Source organism: Martes martes (genome assembly GCF_963455335.1).
Source record: "Martes martes genome assembly, chromosome: 9".
Lineage (NCBI taxonomy): Eukaryota > Metazoa > Chordata > Mammalia > Carnivora > Mustelidae > Martes > Martes martes.
This window is the reverse complement of record NC_137896.1, coordinates 71,366,291-71,392,354: the sequence shown is the minus strand read 5'-3', so window position 1 is coordinate 71,392,354 and position 26,064 is coordinate 71,366,291.

Genomic DNA, 26,064 nt, shown 5'->3' with positions numbered 1-26,064 from the left:
GTATTAAGTATAAGGCATCAGGAAGAGATAAAAATATAGATAAATACATAAAAGAATTCTGCTGTTAAGGGAAGCAGGAAACACAGTGGTAGCTGAAAAAGGATATGTAGTCAAGAAAATTCATTAAGAGCTATATAACAAACATGGCAATAATCCAATAAAGAAACTAATAGGACTTTCAAGGAAGATGACAGAATAGGAGGAATGAAGGCTCAACTTGTCCCACAGATACACCTACTTAACATCCACAACAGTGTAAATAACCCAGAAAATGACCCAAAGAATGGCAGAACAGACTTTCTACAGCTAAATGTATAGAAGAGGCCACATCAAAGAGGGTAAGAAGGAATAAGATGTAGTCAGGAGCCAAACTGACCCAGAGGATTGCCTAGGGGAGGGAGGGACACCATGGGCATAGAGAAAGAAGGGGAGCAGACTCTACACCAGACACTCAAGACATGGGGAATTTGTACTGGAAAGATGAATCCCTGTAATATTTGGTTTTGAAAACCAGAGAGGGTTAACTTCAAGAATTCTTATAATCAGTGGGGCTTAACACCTGGAACTTAATTTTTTTTAATGATTTAATGATTTTATTTATTTATTTGAGAGAGAAAGAGTGAGAGAGAGAGCATGAGCATAGGGTAGAGGCAGAGGGAAAGGGAGAAGAAGACTTTCTTGCTGAGCAGGGAGCCCAACACGGGACTCAATCCCCGAATCCTGGGATCATTACCTGAGCTGATGGCAGACTCTTAACTGATTGAGCCACCCAGTGCCCCACAACTGGAACTTTAAAAATCAGCTTGGCCTAGGGAAAGCTGGAGGGCGAGAAGAAACATAGTCCCCACCCTTAAAGAGACCGCAAATGAATAGCCCTGCTGAAATACAGCAAAAGCAATTTGATGAATGCCTAGAGTACATGGGAGGAGAATTTGTTTACTATTCTCAGAAAAATGCTGGAAGGGCAGGGATCTTTGGGAAACTTCTCCAAAAGCATAAGAGCTGGTGGGAACCATTTCTCTCCTGGATCCCCAGCCTGGATACATGGACACAGTGGGAAACAGCACAGTGGGAATACTCTCAGTCAAGCTTGTGAACAGCAAGCCCTGCCATGACATTCTTTTATGGACTTTCTTGTCAAACAGACTCTACAGGAGTTTTCCAAAAAGGATACAAGTCCCCTCCACAGCGGAACTGTGCACAAATTGCTAATAGCACACCTGTCCCCATATCTTCTTATGGACCCAATCTACCCAACACTCCCTCAGCAAGAATACATCCAAAGTGGCTCCACAAGCATGGCAGTGTGCAAGTAGCCCAGACAGAGGACAGCACCATTTCAAAATGATTCTTGCCCCGGGGAGAAGGGAGGAAAACCACACACACCAGCAGACATCTGGTCTGACTGAAAGCCCCACCCTCCAATGAAGGTTTCTCAGAGAACAACACAGGGAAAGTGTTCAGTTTGGTGTGATGGCAGCTCTGGAAAACACTTTTAATTACCCAACTCAAGCCCAAAGTGGCCCCAGACTGGACTGTTAACAACATAGGAAACAAACCCTGCCCACAACAGGCAAAGAGAACCATTTCAGATACCTGGAATGAAGGCAAACATGGCTCAACCACAAGAGTAGGTTGCATGCAACACACAAAGAAGAGACCCCTGAAATAGGTTCTGGTGAACAGAAGATACCACACTGTAGGATACCATAGGACCTCTTCTTCATAAGGCCACTACTTTCAAGAGCAGGAGATGTAGCTGAGGTTTCTAACACATAGAAATAGACACAGAGAGTTAGATAAAATGCAGTCAGAGCATTATGTTTCAAATGGAAGGACAGGACAAAAATCAAAGCAGGAGAGCTAAAAAATGGAGATAAGCAATGTCTGATAAACAACATAAAACAATGGTCAAAAAATTGACCTGAGAAAAGCGTGAAAGATTTCAGAGAGACCCTCAATGAAGAGGTAGAAAACAAAAAAGAACCAATTAGAGATGAAGAACTCAACAACTAGAATTAACAGTATAACAGAGCAGTGACCTGGTGCACAGAGTAATGGAAAGGAATCAAGCTGAACAGGAGAAAGAAAAAAGAATAATAAAAAATGAAAATAGATTAAGGGTACTCAACAATACCATCAAGTGTAATAACATTTGCATTCTAGTGATCCAGGAGGAGAAAAGCTAGACAAGAGGGCAGGAAATTTATTTGAAGAAGAAATAGTAGCTGAAAAATTCCCAAATCTGGGGAAACAAACAAATTTATATGCAGAAGGCACAGAAATCCCCCAACAAAATCAACCCAAGGAGGTCTACATCAAGGCATAGTAATTACAATGGTAAAATATAGTGATAAAGAGAGGATTTTAAAAGCAGCAAGACAAAACAGAACAGTTACATACAAAGGAAATCTCATAAAGGTATCAGCTGATTTCTCAGCAGAAAACTTACAGGCCAGGAGAGAGTGGCATGGTATATTCAAAATGTTAAAGAAAACAAAACAAAACTCTGCAACCAAAAATACTCCATCCAGCAAGACTATCATTCAGGTAGAAGGAGAGACAGAGTTTCCAAGACAGAGACGTTAAAGAAATTCATGAACATTAAACCAGCCCTATAAAATATATTAAAGGGGACTCTTTGAGTGGAAAGGAAAGACCATAAGCAGGAATAAGAAAAGTAGAAAGCACAAAGGCAGTAAAATTAAGTATATCTAAAAAAAAAATCAGCCAAGGGATTTACAAAATAGAAGGATGTAAATTATGACACCATATAACTTAGAGGGGGGAACAGAGGTAATGTTTTAGTGCTTTTCAAATGGATCCAAACTCAGGTGACCATCAACTTAGTATAAACCGCTTTACGCATAAGATGTTATACAAAACCTAATGGTATCCACAAATCAAAAACCAATAATAGATATTCAAAAAATTAAGAGAAAGGAATCTAAGTATATCACTAAAGAAAGCCAGCAAACCATGAGAGAAGAGAGCAAAAAAAGAACAGAAAAGAACTACGAAACAACTGTAAAACAAGTAACAAAATGTCAGTAAGTACATACCTATCAATAATTACTTTGAATGTAAATGAACTGAACACTCTAACCAAAAAAAAATGCAAAAAAAAAATGCAGAGTAAAAGAATGAATTAAAAAACAAGATCCATCTATATGCTGCCTACAAGAGACATTTCAGACCTCAAGACACATGCAAGTAAAGGGATGGAAAAGCATTTGTCATGCAAATGCAAGTGAAAAAAAAGCTAGGGTAACAATACTTATATTGGACAAAATAGACTTTAAAACAAAGACTGAAACACGAATCAAAGAAGAATACTATATATCATCATAAAGGGGAGAACTTGACAAGAAGATATAACAATTATAAACATTTATGAACCCAACCTGGAACAACCCAAGTACATAAAGCAGTTAATAACAAACATAAAAGAAATAACCTATAGTAATACAACACTAGGAGAGGACTTTAAATTCCCACTTATACCCATGGATAGATCATCCAAACAGAAAATCAAAATGGAAAGAGTAGCTCTGAATGACACATTGCACTAGAAGGATCTAATAGATATAATAGTCCACTCTAAAACAGAAGAATACACATTCCTTTCAAGTGGACATGGAACATTCTCCAGAACAGATCACATATTAGACCACAAAAGAAGTCTTAATAAATCCAGAAAAATTGAAGTCATATCCATGCATCTTTTCTGGCCACAATGCTATGAAACTAGAAAACAACCACAAGGAAAAATCCAGAAAGAGCACAATAACATTGTTACTAAGTAGCATGCTACCAATGAATTGGTCAACCAAGAAATCAAAGAGGGAATAAAAAACTACATGGAAATGAATAAAAATGAAAATGTAACAGTCCACTATCTTTGGGATACAGCAAAAGCAGTTTCAAGAGGGACGTTTACAGCAACACAGACCAACCTCAAGAAGCAAGAAAAAATCTCAAATAAACAACCTAGCCTTACACCTAAAGGATCTAGAAATACAAGAACAAACAAAACCCCAAACCAGTAAAAAAAGGAAATAATAAAGAGTAGAGAAAACATAAATAAAACAGAAACAAACAAATTAAAAAAACCCACAAAAAAACAAAAAAATCCAATAGAACAGATCAATGAATCCAGGAGCTGGCTCTTTGAAAAGATCAACAAAATGGAAAAGCCTTTAGCTGGACACATCAAAAAACAAACAAATGAACAAACAAACAGAAACAGAGGGGGAGGCACAAATAAAATCAGAAATGAAAGAGGAGAAATAATAATCTACACCACAGAAATATGATGGATTATAAGAGAATATTAAGAAGTTAAATCCTAACAAATTGTACAACCTATTGGACAACCAAATTGAAAGAAATGGATAAATTTCTAAAAACATATAACCTAACAAAAGTCAATCAGGAAGTAATAGAAAATTTGAATGGACCAATTACTAGCAATGAAATGGAATCAGTAATCAGAAACTCTGAAAAAACAAAAGTCCAGGACCAGAAAGAAATCTTCACAGACAAATTCTACCAAACATTTAAAGAAGAGTTAAAACCTGTTATTCACAAACTAATCTGAAAAATAGAAGAGGAAGGAAAACTTCCAAATCATTCTATGAGGTCAGCATTACCCTGACACCAAAATCACAGAGACATTACAAAAAAAAAAAAAAAAAAAAAAAAGAAAAGAAAAAGAGAAAGAGAGAGAGAGAAAGAGACAGAGAGAGAGACAGAGAAGAGAGAGAGAGAGATGAAGGCCAATATCTCTGATGAACACAGATGCAAAAATTCTCAACAAACTACTAGCCAACTGAATCTAACAATACATTAAAAAATATTAACCACTATCAAATAGGATTTCTGGGATGCAAGTGTGGTTCAATAATTGCAAATTAATCAACATGATGCATCACATCAACAAGAGGAAGAATAAAATCTACATGATAATTTCAACAGGTGCAGAAAATGCATTTGACAAAGTGCAACATATATTTACAACAACCCTTAACAAAGTAGGTTTAGAGGGAACTAACCTCAACATGATAAAGGCCGTATATGAAAAAAAAACACAGCTAATACCATATTTAATGGTGAAAAACTGAAAACATTTCTCCTAAGATGAGGAACAATGCAAGGATATCCACTCTCACCAATTTTATTTAACATAGTACTGGAAGTTCTAGCCACGTTACTCAGACAACGAAAAGAGATAAATGGCCTCCAAATTGGTAAAGAAGAAGTAAAATTTTCAGTATTTACAGATGACATGATATCATACATAGAGAACCCTAAAGACTCCGCCAGAAATCACTAGCAGTGATAAATGAATTCAGTAAGATTGGCGGATGCAAAATCAAGATACAGAGATCTAGTTCAATTCTACACACTAATAATGAAGTAGCAGGACATATATTAATAAAGTAAGCCCATTTACAATTGCACCAAAAAGAATAAGAGGCCTAGGAATAAATAACCAAGGAGATGGAAGACGTGTAGTCTGATTATAAAACATTCATGAAAAAAATTGAAGATGACAAAAAGAAATGGAAAGACATTCCATTCTCATGGATTAGGAAAACAAATATTATTAAAATGTCCATACTAACCAAAGCAATTTACAGATTTAATACAATCCTTATCAAAATACCAATAGCATTTTTCACAGGGCTAAAACAAACAATCCGAAAATTTGTTTAGAACCACAATAGACACTGAAAAGCCAAAGTAATCTTGAAAAAGAAGAACAAACCTGGTTTCAAGATATACTACAAAGTTATAATAATCAAAACTGCATGGTACTGGCACAAAAATGGACACAGAGCTCGAGAGAACAGAATAGAGAGCCCAGAAATAAACCCATGATTGTAGGTCAATTAATCTATGACAGAGGCAAGAATACGCAATGGAAAAAAAGACTGTCTCTTTAACAAATGTTGGAAAACTGGAAGGCTACATTCAAAAGAATGAAACTCGATCACTTTCTTATACCATACACAAAAATAAACTCAAAATGGGCCTAAATGTGAAACCTGAAATCATAAAAATCCAAAAAGAGTACAGGCAATAATTTCTCTATCAGCCATAGCAACATTTTTTCTAGATATGTCTCCTAAGGCAGGGGAAACAAAAGCAAAAATAAATTATTGGGACTGCATCAAAATGAAAAGCTTCTGCACAGCAAATAAGATAATCAGCAAAACAAAAAGCCAACCTATGAATGGGGGAAGATATCTGCAAAGGATATATCCTATAAGGGGTTAGTATTTAAATTACATAAAGAACTTACACAACTCAGCACACAAAAACACATAATCCACTTAAAAATGGGCAGAAGACATGAACAGACATTTTTCCAAAGTAGACACAGAGATGGCAAACAGACACATGGAAAGATGCTCAATGCAACTCATCATCACGTGATAACACCTCACACCTGTCAGGAGAGTTAAAATCAACAACAAAAGAAACAACAGGTACTGGCAAACATGTGGAGAAAAAGGAACCCTCATGCATTGTTGGTAGAAATGCAAACTGGTGCAGCCACTGTGGAAGACAGTATGGAGGTTGCTTAAAAATTAAAAATAAAATTACCATTACAGTAATTTCACCATAGGGTATTCACCCAAAGGATATGAAAACACTAATTCAAAAAAAAAATGCACCTCTATGTTTTTTGCAGCATTGTTTACAATAGCCAAATTATGGAAGCAACCTAAATATCTATTGATAGATGAATGGATAAAGACGAGGTGATATGTGTATGCAATGGAATATTACTCAACCACAAAAAAGAATGAAATCTTGTCATCTGCAACAACATAGATGGATCTAGAGGACATTGTGCCAAATGAAATCAGTCAGAGAAAGACAAATACCATATGGTCTCACTCATATGTGGAATTTAAGAAACCACAAATGAACAAATAATAAAGAAACAAAAAAACCTCGCTCTCAACTATAGAGAAAATACTGGTGGTTACCAAAGATAGGTGGGTGGGGAGAAAGGTAAAATAGGTGAAAGGGATTAAGAGTACATTTATCACAATGAGCACTGAATAATGTTTAGTATTACTGAATCACCATATTGTCCACCTGAAACTAACATAACACTGTAAATTAATTATACTGAATTTTTTGTAAAAAAGTAACAATGGTAACAGAGGATAGAGATGAAAGAATTGCCTGAATGCTGTCCTTGAGTAGTCAAGGAGGAGAACGGTCTGGTGTTCAGGTGGAGCACTGACCTTGGATAGGGGACAGACAGTTCACATATAGCATATATTCTGTTATACTGGTGACTAATGATTTTTTTTTTAAAAACTAGCTTCATAAACATTCAAGCTTTATATTCCAAAGAACTAGGTCTCATAAAAATCATACAGGAAAGAGTATTTTTATTTTCCCTACTCTATAGATGAGAAAAATTAGAGGTAAACTGGATTTAGGAACACATTACAGTAACAAAATGTTTCAATAAGAATATATTTTTATCAAATATTCTAATACATCTTAGGGATTTTAATTGGAAATTGATTGAGAGTAGCCATCAACCCAGATAATTTAGACCCACAGGATACATCTAGTTGTAATACTGTTCTCATATTTGGCTGTACAGCAGAATCACTTTTGGGATTATACTTTTCTTTGTCTTGACATAGCATCTTTGGTCTCAATCTTTGGATATTCTCATTCAGTGGATTTGGAGAGGGAATGGGTCATCTGTGTTTTAAAACAAAGTATCATAGCTGTTTTTGGAATGGCTCCACAGTTGAGTAACACTGTAGTGTTAGACATCCACACTCTATCAAATGGTTTTCTACATATAGATATCCTCTGCAAGCCAGATACACTTTCATTATGAAGAAAGATGACATTAGGAGAAGTTCAGAATGTAGTTTTTATGATAAAAAAGACCTTCAAACAGAAGCTCCTCTCATAATTTGTAACATTAGATACATGAATTTGCTTTTTATAAAGATTGGGGAAATAATCTGGTGTTAGAGAGTGGTAAATCCTAATTCATGTGTTGGTTTTTAGTTATCTCCAGGGGGCCTTACACTGGTGAGGAGATAGATCAGGAGCTGAATCAGGGACTCTAAGGAAGACTGGTCCTAATTTTAACCATAATTATCATAATTATCTTGATTTCCTGTTTAATATTTCATTTCAAAGAATATTTATATTTTTTCAAATGTTTAAAAAGAATGAAGTAGAGATGGTATTCGTCTAGGACTCAAGACTCCAAACACCCAAATGCTCAATCAGCTTTCTAATACCACTGCAGCCTCCCCTCAGAACAGTACCATCAAACATCACTAATCAGTCAAAAGATGCCTACCAATTAGTCTCATACTCACTGAAACAACACACTAGACAAACAGTATCATCTTTCTGGGGACTTCATTGAAATAAATCTATTTGATATTTTTGCCTTAGGGTAACTGGAGAGATTTACATGTACTGAGATAAAAGTAACCAAAAGTAATCCTTATTATTAACCTGAATATTACCTCCTAATTCTACAGTACCCTTCTGAGAAGCTGGGCTAGATGTGGGTAACTTTAAGTATTATCTGTACAGAGTAGGCAGATCTAATGCTTAAAACAAAAATCAAATTTCTTTGACCTTTCCCCCATTAAAACCTCACTCTTATTCTGGCTATTTAAATCTTACACATCTGATTAATAAATTAGTGAAAGATTTAATTTAAAAAATACACAGAAATGTTTCATGTTATTATAGGTTCTCTGATAAGCAGAAAGTAGGATAGAAAAATTAAATACCAAGAAACTTTTTATGGAAAAAATCTGAGACCTAAAATGGGGGTGGGAGTCAGAAGAAGCTGAGGGAGTCATCAGGCCATCTTCCATGTCTCACCCAGAATGAAGAGAAAGAGAGAAAGGAGGAAGGAAGTTTGGACAGAAGTTTAAATGGAAGAAGCACAGCTTTAAGGAAATTTGGCAAGGTCCCCAGTGAATTCTTGAGCCAAAGTCACCCATGAAAGGAGACCACCACCCATGAAAGGAGAACAGGCTGCTTTTGCATTTCTACTTCCATCAATCATTGGCAAGAAGCAGCCTGGGAAATGTGGCCTCTGCACCAAAACTGCAACAGGTTATAGAGGCTGCCAATCGAGTGGTCAGTTATACTTTCTGCAGTTGGAGAATAGACAGGGACATTCACATGACCATCCCACATTTATATTCTAAGGATGTGTACTTGCATGTCTGAGTTTGTGTTATTTATTCACCTGTTGTTACTGAGTTCAGGTTATAACTTTGCCTCCAACAGCTGTGGAGGCTGGAGATGACCCTGAATTTACCAAAAAACTGGACCAGAGAACTTGACATTCGTTTTTCATACTACCACATAAACATATTTTAATGACTAGTCTTTTGGTTTCTTCCTATTATTTCTAGAGTCAAGACCACAGGGGAAATGGAATGTACTCCTGTTTCTATATAAAGAGAAGGAACTTTTCCCAAAAATCTCTATTAAGAAAGACTGAGAAGGTTCCAGTCCTGAGGCTGTGTGAACTGAGCCTCTCTTCACACAGCACCGACTCCTCTCATTCCTCAAACTCACCAGCTAATGGAATGTGCTACTCCAAGGGGCAAGATTTATTCATGAAATGCCTCCACAGAAAAATGTACAGGAGGGAAGCAGTTCTGCTGTTAGAGTGATGGAATTTTTTATGATCTGTTTGTGAAGTGATTGGTGTTTACATCCAGCTATCTCTGTTTTTGGCTTTAATTTGAGATTACCAGGTGTCTGCCTCTCCTTGGAAGAAATCTGAAGATATTTAAAAGGAATGAGAAATATTTCTGAAATTACCTTCATTCTCTTCAACCACAAACCTGAACTGGTTCTGGAGACACAAAGATGAGTATACAAGCTCTCAAGCAGATGGTTGCTCACAAACTCTTTAGAGATTTAGAGAATTTGTATTCTGGAAGGTAGGTAACTATAATGATGTTAGTTGTCTAGAGATTTTTGTTTTAGTCTCAGTTCTGCTCTGTGACTGAGAAAATAATTTAGTCACTTTGAATCAGGTTTCTTATCTAAACTGGCTAAACTAGCAGACCAATGTGAATGATGCCTCCAGGAATTTTATAATATGGCAGCCTACATCATAGTTTTTCTCCCATCTTTCAAAATCTATTATCTCAATTGGTAACACAGGAGATCTCAGAGTGGAATTTCTATGGCAATGTTCATCTGAGTGTGTGTGTGCGCACATATATACATGCATACATACATACTTATATATGCATACATATATATGTATACGATAGTGGGGTGATTTTAGGAATGAAGAAATAATCTCAAATTATAGCACAATGACTTTTTTTAAATAGTTTGTGGGGATGAAAATAAAGGAGGGAATTTTAGAACCACGAGATATCTTAGTCCAGATTTTTATTTCTAAAATATTTGGTTTGGGACCATCTGTACCATAAGCAGTGATATTTTTTAAAGTATGATTAGTTGGCCTCACCATAGACTTGATGGAGATATTTTTCACATGGGGCCCAGGAATCTTAATTTTCAACAAAATCTCTAGATGGTTCTTTTACATGCGAGGTTTTAAAAATTGCTCATCTAATCTAAATCCTGCATTTTACAGATGAAGAAATTGAGGCTCAGAGATGACAATATACATTTATGGGAATGAATTGATCAAATTGATCCAAATAGCTCATATTTAAATTCCAGTTGAAACATTAATGTCATTCATTCATTCATTCATTTATTTCTCTAATAGCAACGTATTGACTGTTTAGTCAGGTATAATGCTAAGTGTCTAATATAGATCAGCTTATTTAATTTTTAAAATATCTCTGTATCATAATAACTCAAGGGTTGTAATTATTTCTCAAGAGACCGAGGTTAAATATTTCATAAGTTTACCTACGTTCTGACCCCTACCGAGCTGGTGTTTTTAACTTTAAAACTCAGGCTCTGTAACCAACCTGCATTTGCCCCAAAGACAGAGAACTAAAATTTGCTGAATGCCTATAAAGCGAGAACTTTTATAAATGCTATAAATGCTATATAATGTCATCTTTTCTTCATTGGATCAGATTTCATATATATGTGTGTGTGTGTGTGTGTGTGCGTTTTATAAAACAGGAAATTGAAACTCAGAAGCTAAAAGGAATAGGACCAAGATTACACAAGCCTAGGCATTCAACTTCCAGCCTTCGGCAAGTAATTTAATGTGATTTTTAGGACTGAAGACTGTGATTAGCTACTTGAACTTTCTATAGGTGTGTGAGGATCTAGAATTTCTGAAAGCATATTATCTCAGAACCTGAGTTTCTGACTCCCGAACTGCATGCATAACTGACAATGTTTCAGCCCTTCCCCACTGTGCTGGAAGGTCCCTCCCGCCTGTCAGCTGAGTTATCAATGGCTATGTGTTTCAATCAAGCAGTGAAATGGAGAGAAAATAAACATGTTTATTTCCCTATATTTGAGTTGGCTGCCTAGGAATACTGTCAGCTGGGACCTACATTATGCTAATGTTACTGCAGCATTGTCTTTTTTGCATTCCAAGGAGGACTGCTTTTGTTCTCCCAAACTGTACCTTACTAAAATCTGGAAGTACCTGGTTTACATATTCACTGCCACTCCTGGCTTCCTCAGGGACCATTTCAAAGTACTAGACGATGGTAAGCAAATTAGTTATTTGATTCCGATGAACTGAGGTCAACATAACATCTGTTTTTCTCAACTTTGCTATCACCTTTATTTCTGCAGTGTTTGCTTGCGCCTGTGATTTATTCTGTCATCTAAGAGCTTTTTCAGTGACCTGAAGCCTCTTGTCTTTCCTGTCAGTGTTTTCTCAAGTTGCTTTTTGCCATAGCCTGGCCAACAAACTATAACTGACTAACCAATGAAAATTTCTCAAATTCTGCTGTTCTCAAACTATACACATGTCCTTTCCCTCCAGCGAATTGAGCAGTGATATTTGACAGAGTGGTTATAAACATTTTTGTTGTCAGTCTGGGGAAAGGAGGACAAAAGTCCTTGGTCACCCACTTCCATAGCAAATAACCATAAGGCAATGAATTTATTGATCATGTGTCTTATAGAGCAAAACATTTACTGTACAAATGGTTTAGGAATCATTTTACTTATTTTTGGAATCTAGGTTCTTTAAGAATTAGAAAACTGAGAAAAGTCTTAAAATATGCCATCACCATTGCCACCCCTCAAAAGTCATCAGCTTTTAAATGCAAATCCTTTGGGTAAAGTGGCTGCTCCCAAGGGTTAACATGATGGGTGGATAAGATTGGACTAAACTAGGTTGTTACTGTAATGCATTAGAAGCAATCTCAATCCAAAGGGTAAGTATAACTGCAGTCCTGAAGGAGAGCCAAAGTCAGAATGAAAGGAGAGACATCAGCTGCCAGGTTCAAGACGTGAGTGCAGGGAGAAAGAAAGGAAAAAAGAAAGAAAGCAAGAAAGCGAGCCAAAAGGTTAAAAACAACAATGTATGACAGACTGGAAAGCAGAGTGCATTTTTATAGCCATTCTTTTTGATCCCCTCTTTGCAACACTTCTGCCTCAGCCCACATAGTACCTCATCATTTTCTGTCAGTCCCACTCTGTGCTACGCCTTGAATACCATTGTTTTCCTCTAGCTGGCCTACAATATCTCTCAGTCTCAGTCAGAGCAGACATTCAGATGAGCCCCTCATTTGTTTTCGAGCCTCGGTTATTGAACCATCTCAATTGCATGGTCTAAATAGTACTTATGGTCAGTTGTATGTTTAGAATGTAAACCAGATCATTTTCTTACCCTGCTTGAAATTTTTCAATAGTTCTTCATTGCTCTCTTGCAGCTTTTCAGGTCCAGCATGATTTTACTTCTATCTGCCCTTCCTTCCTGATTTGATACTTTCATACCTTACTTTCAACTTCATTGCATGGGAGCCGCTCGTGGCTTCCTTCTCTTCCTTAGGTATGCCCTTCCCAACACAGTATCTCTGCACTTTCTCATCATCTTGCAGTTCTTCCATCAGTCATTCAAATGACTGACATTGGCACCATTCTTTAGCTCTCTAAATACCAGTTTCTCAAAGAACACACTCTCACCAGTCTTTCATAGTAATCTCCTAACACTGATACTTTGTTCTCTATCACATCACTCAAGTTACTTCCTGTACCATTCATTTCTACCTGCAATGCAAGGAATTTTGTGTAATGGTCAACTCAGCCTCTAATCTGCCTTCCTTCTGATGTGGGAAACAAAGGCAGAAGAAAAATTATATTTCCTTACTACCTATAGCCCATTGACAAGTCCTTAAAACAGGCAGAGTGACATTCCTCTAGGGAATCAGTTACCTGGATGTTGGCACTTTGCTAAGGGTGAAAGGCAATCTTAGCCTGGCCCAGGATTCTGTAAGTCTACTTTAACATAAAAATTCCTTTGGAAACTTCCTTTATCTCTGCTCCCCAAGATACATGTTGGCAATCATCCCCCAAGCATATGACCCACTGATATACATCAGAAGGGTCTCACGGTGAAGGTTTTATTAGATAGTAATAAATGACTTTTCCCAACAATAGCTAGCCCCCTCAAGGTCCTGGAAACCCTGCTTCTAAAACTCCTTAGGGACTTACACTATCCCTAACCTCCTCTCAACTTGAAAGTATATAATGGGCCACTCCTCATGACTCCAGTGCAGCTCTTTCTGCATATAGGTCTTGACCCCGTGCTTTAATAAAAATCACCTTTTTGCCCCAAAGATGTCTCAAGAATTCTTTCTAGGCCATTGGCTCCAGACCTCACCAAGATTCCAAAACTATATCATTTGGCAACCCCCTCACTTAATAAAATATCACTCCACACTTTTGTGTCAAGACTTACTCTTCAACTCAGAGACACAAGAACCCTGCAAACCCTGCAGCACCCCTCGGTTGCCTCCTCTACTGGTAAGCTGAAATCTATACTTCTTGGTCACCTTTGCACTAGGATTCTAGGGGAAACTACGTGTTTTTTGATATTTGGGAAATAGAAATCAGGTACATGCTATTTTCTTGCTGCTTTTGTTGAGGAGCAAGGTTGTAGAGATGAGAATACCAAGACACTACTGAAAAGACTGAACTTTGTGTTTCAGTGTATACACTCTCGTTTTATTAATGGGAGAGGCCATAGTGATGCAAAACCAGCTTCTGGAGTGCAGTTGAACAAACCCGGAGTGCTCTGGAATGTAAGAACACCAGTAGCAAACCTCTGATTTTCATTTCTTCAGCCTATCAACCTATTTTGCATTTTACTTCTATTAATTTCTGTTTTAAAACCTCTTCTGTGTAAAGTACCTAGAGTGTTTTCCTGCACTGAACACTCACCAGTTAATGTACTAATTCTTATTTATTCATTTACTATTTATTTATTTATTTTTTTGTCTGTCCCCAGTAGAATGTAAGCTCAGAGAGGACAGGGACATACCTTATTTAGCATTATACAACTGTTCAATACTAAAACAATTCATCACACAAAGTAAGGACTAATGAATATTGATGGCAGACATGGGTGAATAAATAATACAAATGAACCAAGTTCAATTCATTTAAGAAATAGGTCAAAGATGTCTAGACCATAATGTTTCTGGTACTGATCTCTGTGTATTTATTTTGGATTTATGTCATGTTAGGGAAAGAAACTACTTTAGAAACCAAGATTATCATGCCCATGTTTTTGCTTTTCAGGGTATATAAATGTTAACAGTTTCTATTGAATAGGTTTTCATTTAGGTGTCAACGAATCCCAGTGAAAAAATATGAGAGCTGGATTAGAAGCTTTCATCCATAGCAGTGGTTTTCAATGTAGTTATTGCTTTTCTGACAATCTGCATATTCATCCTGGTGAATAAAATCCTATTTTCATAACTTGTGTTTTGCATGAGAAATCTGGAAATACCATACATACTGTCTGTGTTGCACGCTTCTGAGTTACTCTGGCTCAGGCTTGTAGCTTTCCTTCATTTCCAGGTTTGCTTCCTCTCCTCTCATCATCTCTCCTCTCCTTTGTCCCTTTTTTTTTTTGAATATGAATTAATGTCACCCAACAGGCTGACTAATGCAGTTTCATTATCGTCATTCACGGAAATGAGTCAGCATCTTTCACTAAGCAACTTTGTGACAGCAGGAAGTTTTAGATATTTTAAAATATTTGACTTTTTCAGATGGGAATGGTCCCCTCCAATCAAATGGAACTGCTTTTTATGTTACTCTACTCTCTCACCTGCAATACTTCATCAGGTTACAAGGGCCTCTTGTCTTCTTTTGTTTTGTGTATTTAAAATGGATACAGTGCCCATCACTAACAGGCAGATTCTAAGGGTTGGAAGCTGGTGCTGTTAATGAATGCATTTATGAAGGCTCTGTTTTCTATTTGTTTTTTTCCTTTATTTTTTAAGTAGCATGTAGATTTCTAGTCCCTGTATCAATTATATATATATATATATATATATAATATATATATAAAGTCTTTATATATATTATATATAGTAAAATCTTTATATATATATTTTATATATATATATATTTTAAGATTTTATTTATCTATTTGACAGAGAGAGAGAAAGAGAGCATGCACTAACAGGGGGAGTGGCAGAGGCAGAGGGATAAGCAGACTCCTCACTGAGAGAGAGCCTGAAGCAGAGCTCAACTTGATCCCAGGACCCTGAGATCATGACCTGAGCTGAAGGCAGAAGTTTAACCAACTGAGCCACCCAGGTGCCTCTAAATTAGGTATTTTTAACTGGATCTTCTCAAAAGAAAATGTAGATAAAGAAAAACCTGTCATGTCAGACTAGTTCAAAAGCTGCATAAAAGGGAAAAACAATCAAACCACTTTTTCCCCCCCTAAGGCAGTTTTGTGAGCTCTGAAGCAAAGAGCAATTTTAACCAATAGAAACTGATTCTCTCAAGTGCAGCAGGAAAATGTGGCTCATTGCAACAGAGGAGGGAGCTGGAAGCCAGAGGATTGATGTTGCTTGTTTCCATCCATCAGGTTTCATGAGCTCACTCAATGCCCCTGTGATGAGCTGCATTCAGTGTGCAAAGAGCTGAAGAGGCACACGAGTGTGCATGCTGATGAGCATAACCACTCATCATTCACCAACCCAGCCTGCTCCTTCAGATCTTCTTTTGTGTTGAGAGAAGAGAGAACACAAGAATATGTGCTTAGAAGTTCTCTATTTATGTTGGAAGAAATAAAGAAGGGAAACTGGCTGGGGATTGAAATAAAACAATAAACCAAAGAAGAGCCAAGGGAGAGCAAAGGAGAAAAGGGCAGAACCTAAGGAAGTACATTTCTCAAACACTGATGAAGTTTGCTCCTATGTTCTTTGTTCAAAAGAAACAAATAAGAGGGCTGATTTGGCATCGCAGGCATGGAAGGAGAAGTAGAAGAAACAAGAAGTGGGTTCTGCTGATACCTCTAATTGTAATACATATCACCATGAAGAATGATTTTTATCAACCCTACTCATTTCCTTCCTTGCTCCCTTCCTTTGTCTCTTTCAATTACAGGACTGCATCTAGAGACTACATGGCCCAGCCTCCCCCTTCCGCATGTAAAGGATCAGGCATCTCTGAAAAACTTAAATGACTGACCAAAGATAGCATTCTCAATTCCTATAAGAGTTGGAAATATAATTTAGGCTCCCCGATTTCCATTCCAGTGCTCATTTCACTGTACAATCCAGTATTATTATTATCACTTATAGTAGATGGTATTTCTTTATGGAATTCAAGCACCCTTGAACATTAACTGAAATGACATCTTCCTAAAATTTAGTATTGTGTAAAAAGGCACAACTGACATTGGTAAAATATGTTTTGAATAGTTCTTAAAAATCAGTATTGCGATGCAATGAGAAGTTACAAAGTTATATTTTCTGTTGTCAGGAACTCAGAATTAGTCCATCTGGAACCAAGATCAAACAGTACATTTTTAATCATTTGAAGTAAAATCCATCCCATGCCTGATATTTCTGAAGTGCATAAGGGAAGATGAGAACTATCGTAATCCTTTAAGTTTCCTGCTAAGAGGCCATGACTGAGTTCCAACAAGTGGTATTTTTGATAGAACTGAAGTATAAGGTAGATTTCAGGCATAGGAATGAAGACTTGGCAGTGAAAAAAGGAAGTGCCTTATATCAGGCTACTGGTGATTTTTATGTTTTCAGGAATATTTTTTAGAAAATAATGGATATTCTTTTAAAAAAATTAGGTGATTAACAATGCCATATTTAAGAAATGCTCTTGATACCGCAGGTCAAATAATACTTTTACTTAAAATATACGAATAATTGAAATAAAATGTGTTTTGTTCTAGGAAGGAATCAATCCAAGAATGTGAGTCAATATCCAAATCTTCAATTTACATGTCATAACACTACCATAATAAGAAATATCTCAACATTTTAAAAAATTATAAAAATGGATTAATGTATCAAAAGGAAATATTAGAAGGATTCTCAAAATCCTGTAACCCAGACTCTAAATCTGGTAAGGAAGAAAATTAAACCTAGAGAGTGAAGTATATCACAATGATGTTAATTGACTTGTTTGTTCTGAAAATAACTATTTTCAAAAGTTAAGCTGGAAACCAGTTCAACTGTGTTCTCCACATTAGATGCCGAACAGTGGGCAGAATGATTCTGGAGAGTCACAGATTTATTTCAAGTGGTCTTTTAACCCATATGTGCAGCAAATTTTATCTATAGTCTTGAATAAAAAGTGTTACTAAAATATACACTCTATTTCATAGATAGATAGATAGATAGATACAGTGTGATGAACACCAAAGCATTTACAACCAGTGCTCGGCATTTATTACTGTTTTTTTTTTTTTTACTACTATGTTAATAGTAGTTTCCTCATTTTTTTAAAAGTCTATTAAGAATCAATATATTTCCCAAAAAGTAACAATTACCATTTGGCTATCTCTCAATACTTTTGATACTTAAAGGGCTCTCATATTTGAAAATACTGTTCTACTCCATGAATGAATTGTCCTTACCAACTCATGACTTAATGTTATAGTTTATCATTTTATTTTGTGGGCAAAAATGTCTCCAGAAACTTGATTTGGGGCCCAATCATAACTTAAAATCATGTGGAAATTGTCCTTATTGTTTCCTACTTGTTCTCTACTCTTTAAGCATTGCCATGCCCAAATTTATGTTATACTTTACTTACATGATTTTTTAGGTGGTAAATATGACTAAAAATAACATTCAGTCAAATTTCAGATGACCTTATATATCAACTGGTAATTTTTTTTAAGATTTTATTTATTTATTTGACAGACAGAGATCACAAGTAGGCAGAGAGGCAGGCAGAGAGAGAGAAGGAAGCAGGCTCCCTGCTGAGCAGAGAGCCCGACTCAGGTTGATCCCAGGCCCCTGAGATCACGACCTGAGCTGAAGGCAGGGGCTTTAACCCACTGAGCCACCTAGGCGCCCTGTAATTTTTGTTTTTTCAAGTCAATATTTTTGTGAAGTGTATTTCTTTTCCTTGCCTGAATTCCCAGATATCTGGGAATGTAAGCATACTAGAACTAGCTATCAGTATTGCATCATAACTTTCAGAATGTCTTAAGAGGTAGTTTTGAAAAGTTGAGCTTTGCATAACATTAAATTACAGTTTTATACTCTGATTCTACGATTCTCCTGGGAAGCATCCAAAAATTTAGCCTCTGGACCTTGGGAGTTCCTAAGCTTTCCAATGCAGGAACACCTGGTGGGCCAAGACTCTATTTGTTGTGGCACCCAACTTATTTCAAAATGACTCATCAAAAGCCTAGTTTGGCAAGAGTAAGATTTTCAAAGAATTTTGATCACCTCAATTAACCAAGCCACAGGGATTCAAAATAAAGCAATTAACAGACTTAAATAACACAGGATGGTATAAGGCAGTCATTAGTTTGGCTTTCATAATATCATGTTTTTAATCACTGGTTGAGTGAAAAGCAGCTTCTTCTATGGAATTACATGTAAAAAGCCAATGGAAGTAACACTTTACAGTCCCCCTAACAATTGCTTCTTCAATCTTGGTACCTCTGACTGTGTCAAAATATTTTAATTATCTAAATACACATTTCCACTTAAATTAGGGTCCAAAGAGTGTTTTTAGTATGACAATACTAAGGGAGCAATTTAGAATATCACTCTTGAGTAAAATTTAGATACATTTTGCTAAAAGTAAACCTGGGTTTAAGATCGGGGATGGGGTAAGAGGGATGGGGAAGATGCCCTAGATAATCTTGAACTCAATATATCATATATTTCACATTTATATAAAACTTGGGCACTGGCTTTTAAATAGAAAATGAAGGGAACTTGCCAGAGATATACATAATGGGTTATAGAAACAGAGAAAGCCTTGAGGTTAAATCTTGAGTTATTTACTAGCTGTGTGGTTTGGAATGAAGGTTTTGGTTTTATTTCTTGTTTTTTGTTTTTGTTTTTTTAATTTTTAATTTGATGATCTATTCATTTTCATTTGCAATATGGTATTCTAACAGCTTTATAGCATTGTTGAAGTAATAAAGTACAACAAACAAAAATAGCTGCTGCTATCTTAGAATGAGTTGCCTTTTTTTTTTTTTTTAACCAAGATCTCCCATATAAGGTTATTTAAGAATTAGCACAAAGATCATACATGTTAGATATGGAAGGGGAATTAAAAAAAGTCACTTGCTCCCTACTTTTAAAGGGTTAGGGTTAGCAAACAAACAAACAAAAAACCAACTTGAGGTTTACAGTGGTATTAAAAAAAAAATATCTATGTCACTTGTTAAAGTTGGAAGGTGGAAGTTATTGAGGGAGACTGTTACAATGGATTTTGTAGGAGGAGAGAGACTGCTGGCTCAACTTTGAAAACATTAAGGAAAAGAGGGAATTTATAGCCAAGGAACACAGTGGCCATCAGTGGACAAAAATTACTGAGAGGAAACATCAGATGTAAGGAGGATCTAACAGAATTTTTGCTGAATACAGGCCAGGGTGATCAGATATTTCAGATGGATGGTGGAATATGAGGAACCCAGACAGATGTGAAGAATGATCAGACATCAAGGCTGGGGGACTCTATCTAAACTTAGGAGGATGCTTCCTAAAATTGTGGAATAAAAAGATGATTACAAAATCCCAAAAGTCAAGGCCTAGTCAAGGAAAGAGTTCAGAGAGCCTGACTAGTTTGGTCAAGGGAAGAACTTCTATCAGTGGTTAGGTGACTTACCTACCATGGGCTTAAAACAAGTGTCCTAGAGAACATTGGGCATTGATTTAGGTTCAAGTCATAACAGTAATAAAGAAAATTAAATGTTATCCCTTGGATTTTTTAATTTCTTATGAACTACAAATATCATTTTAAATGGATGTTCTTTGTTTCACAAAAAGATTATTTTAGAAAAATATCAAACTCTGGCAAAAAATAAATGACTGGAAATTAGAAAAAAGTCATTTCACAGTTTTTCCTGTTATAGAGACAATTCTACACAAATCTACTAGAGGGGCACCTGGGTGGCTCAGTGGGTTAAGGCCTCTACCTTCGGCTCAGGTCATGATCCCAGGGTCGTGGGATCGAGCCCCGCATCAGGCTCTCTGCTTGGCAGGGAGCCTGCTTCTCTCTCTCTCTCTTTCTGCCTGCCTCTCTGCCTACTTGTGATCTCTCTCTCTGTGTCAAATAAATAAATAAAATCTTTAAAAAAAGAAATCTACTAGAATAAGTTTTCACAGAAATTGTATTTATCTCTATGAGGTTATATTGATTTAAACACTATAAAAATATACTTTTATTTTAAGTTTGACTCCTTAATATTTCTTTCTGCCAAAGACAGTTTTTAAATTAAATAACAGTTAATTTTAAATAATTCTTTTAAAATGAGCAAAAAAATAATTTATTTTAAAAATCCTCAAACACAATTGTTATCGATGAAAAGGTAATTTTAATTCAACCATATTAAAGGAATGAAGATGCTGTATATTAAATAATCAAAATAACATTCATTTTTTAGGAGAAAGCATAATATAAAACAAAATAAACCTTAAAATGTTTGTAATTGTTTCTTTTCCAGATTCTATAGAAACATTTTACATATACCAGAAAACACTTGCTTTCTATTGCTAATAGATATTTAATAATGTTCACTGAATTATCTAAAATTCATAATATCTGATCAAATTGATTTTACACCAAAAGCTTTATGATCTGGAAACTGAATACACAGAGAGATTCAGCATGGTCTAAAGCTTAAACAAATTTATGGTTTTACATAGGAAGTCAGGCTTGAATAGTGTAGGGGCTTGATGGTAGGCCACCATCCCAAGATGGGCTACTTTGGCATAAAGATTATTCTGAACTGAATGAAATCAAGACCATGTGGGCTCAAGAGAAACTTTTGCTTCTCCCTTAACTATACAGGAGAAACTAAATTGAAGGGTCTTTCCAAAATAAAGGTTAGTACCAAAAACAAATTTTATCGGAATAACCCATCTATATGGCAGGTCAAACTGTTTACCAGACATTTACTCTTTTTCATCTTCCTGTGAATGGCATTTCTTTCCTCTGAAGTCCTAGACTTCTATCCCTTTCCCTTAGTTCAGAATGACATGCATGTCTCATTTTGCCCAAATGTCTTCGGAATTTCCATATCTATATGGATTCCCCATATGTATGCCTTTAAATTTATTTTCTCCTATTTATCTGTCTCATGTCAATTGGATTTTTAGTCCGGCTAGAAGAACCCTTCAAAAGGACAGGCATTCTTGTTGACAATAGCTAACCACAATTCAACATAATGATTGCCATTATGGAGATAAAATATAGTATTAGTAGAGTAGGAAGACGGATTAATCAGCTGCCCTGCAAAAACAAAAAGCCTTCATAAAGGTGGCATTTAAGCTTGAGTTTGAAGATTGTATGAGATTAAATTTCTAGGGGTCTACATTTTTCATAAGAAATGAATTAGGCCATTTTGAGATAATTCTTTTCCAGAATTTTATATATGATTTTGTGCATAAGAGAGGAAGAGATAGATGGTCAGGAGGTTTGAGCTAAATTGTTTTTAGAAAATTTTAAAATTTCACCCACAAGTTTGAAGATTTCAAGAGGAAAAATACTTGAGTTTCTCCTTAAAATAACTGCAAAATTACACAAAATTCAGGCTAGACTAGAGTTCCAATCTACCAATATTTTTTGACTTGCTTCATGTCACTGGACCATGAAATAGCAATTCCATGCTACTAATTTTACAAATCAGAAAGGAAAAACAAAACTATGCAATGTGATCTGAATGCACGTGTTTTATCTCCTTGACATGTCATATACTTCTTGGGACCAGTTATCAATATCTGCTTCACAAACATGTTTTTAATTACTTTTGGCATAGTATCTTACATATCAAGGTAATTAACTAAGTTCCACACAATAGTGCTATTACAAGTCAGAGTGAAGTCATACCTGGCCAACAGAATAAGAAAAGATGTTTTGCAGGAGACCGTATGTGAGATGGACTTTAAAAACTGATAGTTCTGAAGAACATACATAAATAGCTAGTAAGAATATGAAAAAATGCTCAACATCATCAGCCATTAAGGTTACGAAAATAAAAACCACAATGAGACCCCACTTTATATCCACTATGATGGCCATAATCAAAAAGACATATAATAAGTATTGAGGAAGATGTAGAGCAACTGAAACCTTTATATAATGCTGGCAGATATACAAATAGTACAGCTGTTTTGAAAAAATAATTTTGTAGCTCCTTAAAAGATTCAACAGTCCCAGTGTTACCCAGCACTTCCACTCCTAGGTACATACCCAAGAGAAATGAAAAGATGGTCCCCAGGAGTCTTTGGGTATTTCCCCAAACATGAATCTAGGTGTTGCTATAAAGACCTTTGCAGATGTAAATGTAGTCCCTAATTAGTTGACTTTAAATTCTTCAAAAGGAAGATTAACCCAGGTGCGCCTGACCTTATCATGTCAATCCTTCCAAGAAGTCAGATTCTAAGAAGCAGTGATTTCCTTTTGCTGGCCTGTTGCAGAAGCAAACAACCATGCTCTGAACTACTAATCCTTGTAATCATTTGTTACACAGCAACATAATACTCATACAAATGCATAGTAGAAAAATGGAAGACAAGTCTAGAAAAACAGGTTCACTCCTGCTTAGAGTCTTCAGAGATTAGTTGTTTGTAATTAATTTATTTTCCTTCAAATTTGTTAGCATAAAAATGATGAAGGTGTTACCTAATTTAATGTTTCTGCCTTTCAAATTATATTTAGGATACATGTGAACATTTTCATTAATTCCAACTTATTTTTACTCAAGCTGAGAAATTATTTTTACCACCTCTTTTCTTATGATATGTACGTATGTTTTCTTCTTACAGTTAGATAAAAAATTGTTGGACATTACCAATAATGTGCTGAAATATGCTGTGCACATTTCTGCTTTGGAGAATTTGGAAACATTATTTTCATATATCAATCTTTGATTTTAAAAGAGCTTATTAATACCTCCTGCATCATCTTCTATGAGTAGTCTATAAAATCCAAATTATATTTGAAATAAAAATAATGTTTATTACTTTTTCTGAACATTTTACATGTATTGCAGGCATATTGTAGAAATGTTGAAAACTTCAGCAAATACAAAGTTATTTGGAACTGGAAAATATGATTTATCTGAAAATACGACTAATAACATGCTTGATTGTTATGTATTTTTAAATTCTTCTACACGCATGTGTGTCTCTCCATATTTAAATATTCCAATAAGTTCTAAATGCTTTTGTGTCTGCTTTTCTATATAAACATTGTAAATAATTTGCATGTTATTTTTATTCCCTAACATCACACTACATAGAGAACTAGATATGTAGTTATGATAAATGTTCTTTAAAGAAAAGTGAGAAAATACAAATGAATTTAAAAAGATTGGATTTTTAAATTGTGTGTAATATCATTACCCTGAAATATTATGGTTTTATGTATAAAAATGGAATCATACCTCTCATACTTGTTATATTTATTTCCTATTGCTGCTGAAATAAAGTTGTTCTCTTGAAACAACTCAGATTTATCTTGCACTTCTACAGGTCCAGAGTCCAAAATGGGTTTCACTGAACCCAAAGTATTGGTGGGGCTACACTGCTTTCTGGGGACTCTTGGTAAAAATTAATTTCCTTGACTTTCCCCGCTTTTATAGGCTGCCAGTACTCCTTGGCTTGGGGCCTCCTTCTATCTTCAAAGCCAGTCCTACAGCATCTTCAGATATCCTTCTGATTCTGACGCTGACCCTCCAGCCTTGTAAGAACCCCTGTGAATACACTGAGTCTATCTGGATAATCCAGGCTTGACCCATCTCAAGGTCAGCTGACTAATAACCTTGATTCTATCTGCAACCTTAATTCCTATATTGCCATGTAACACAACATACACATAAGTTCTGAGAGTTAGGACGTGGCCATTTTTGAGGGACCACTAATCTACACATCACTCCTGATATATGCTTTTCACAAAGCACTATATATTCTCATATATACATACATTCATTTTAGAGTTTAATTACGTGATCTTGCCAGTATAAATCATTTGTTTTTCCCTGATGATTTCATTAGCTAGTGCTTATATAATAATGTAACATGGTTAGACATGTAGGTATTCCAGTGTTCTAATTTTAACGAGAATAATTTAGTGTGACCTGGTTTTAAAATTGTGTTGGCAGTTGATTTGGAAAAAAGTTTTTTTCTTCATTTATGGAAATAAAACTCTTGAAAGGATTTTAAATTATTTATGTGATTCATTATTCAAAAATGTGTGTTGGCTTTTATTGAATTTGTATCTGGCATCTACTGGGATTTTTATGGATTTTTCTTCTTTCTCCATGATCTATGAATACAGCAGACATTAATATATGTCCTAATATGTAATCATCTAGAAAAATGCTTACTTTGTCATAGTCTTAGCTCTGTGTTTTTCTAGAAAGAGGCACAGTTGGTAACATTTTATTGGATAATGCAATCCCAGTGTGGCAGACTCAAAGAGAACATAAATGAGGCAGAGAAGGAGGAAAGTAAATATAAGGAGGTATGCTCTTGAATGGCTTCAGCCTAGTAATAAGTGAGGCTAATTTTTGGTTTTGCAAGGCATTCTTCAGAGGCCTGAAGGAATATGGCATCCAGGGGAAAAGAAGAGAAAGAATGTGTCCTTTACCCACTCCTTCCTATCACCCATAATTCACTGGTAAGGGCCACCCTACAGGGCCTTAAATCTTGCATTTTTATGTTGCCCGATCTGTCTCAGGTAGCCACTGAAATGAGACAGGATCTCTGGATGGTCATGTTCCCAGTGCATGGATGTAACATGTAGCATCCTTATTGGGTATCAATACAAACCTGTGAGACAACCTCACTATAATTTTGGCCTTGGAAGCAGTGGGGTGATCTGTGTTTAGGAAACAAGCCTGGCAAGAGTGTGTGTTTATGTGTGTATGCACGCATTGGTCATGAGGAGGGAGAGAGTGACCGGTGATTTTATTAAAGATTACCACTACAATTAGGTGGCATTAGTCTTTAAATTTGTTAGATGGCTTTTTAAAAATTAAAATTAATCTAACTGCACTTTTTTTTCTTTCTCCAAATTTGTATTTAAACTCTAGTTGGTTAACATACAGTATAATAATAGTGTCAGGTGTAGAATTTAGTGATTCATCACTTACATACAAGATCCAGTCCTCATAACAAGTGCCCTCCTTAATCCCCACCACCTGTTTAACCATCTGCCATCCCCACTTCCCCTCTAGTAAACCTCAGTTTGTTCTCTATAGTTAAGAATCTGTTTCTTGGTTTGCCTCTCTTTTCTTTCCCCCATGTTCATTCTGCCTTGGTGTATTTTCCAAACTCTGTATTTTTATTTTAATTAGTATGCATGAATATTTTAGACATCATGTATTTCTTTTCTTAAAAAAAGATTTTATTTATTTGTGAGAGAAAGAGTAAGAGCACA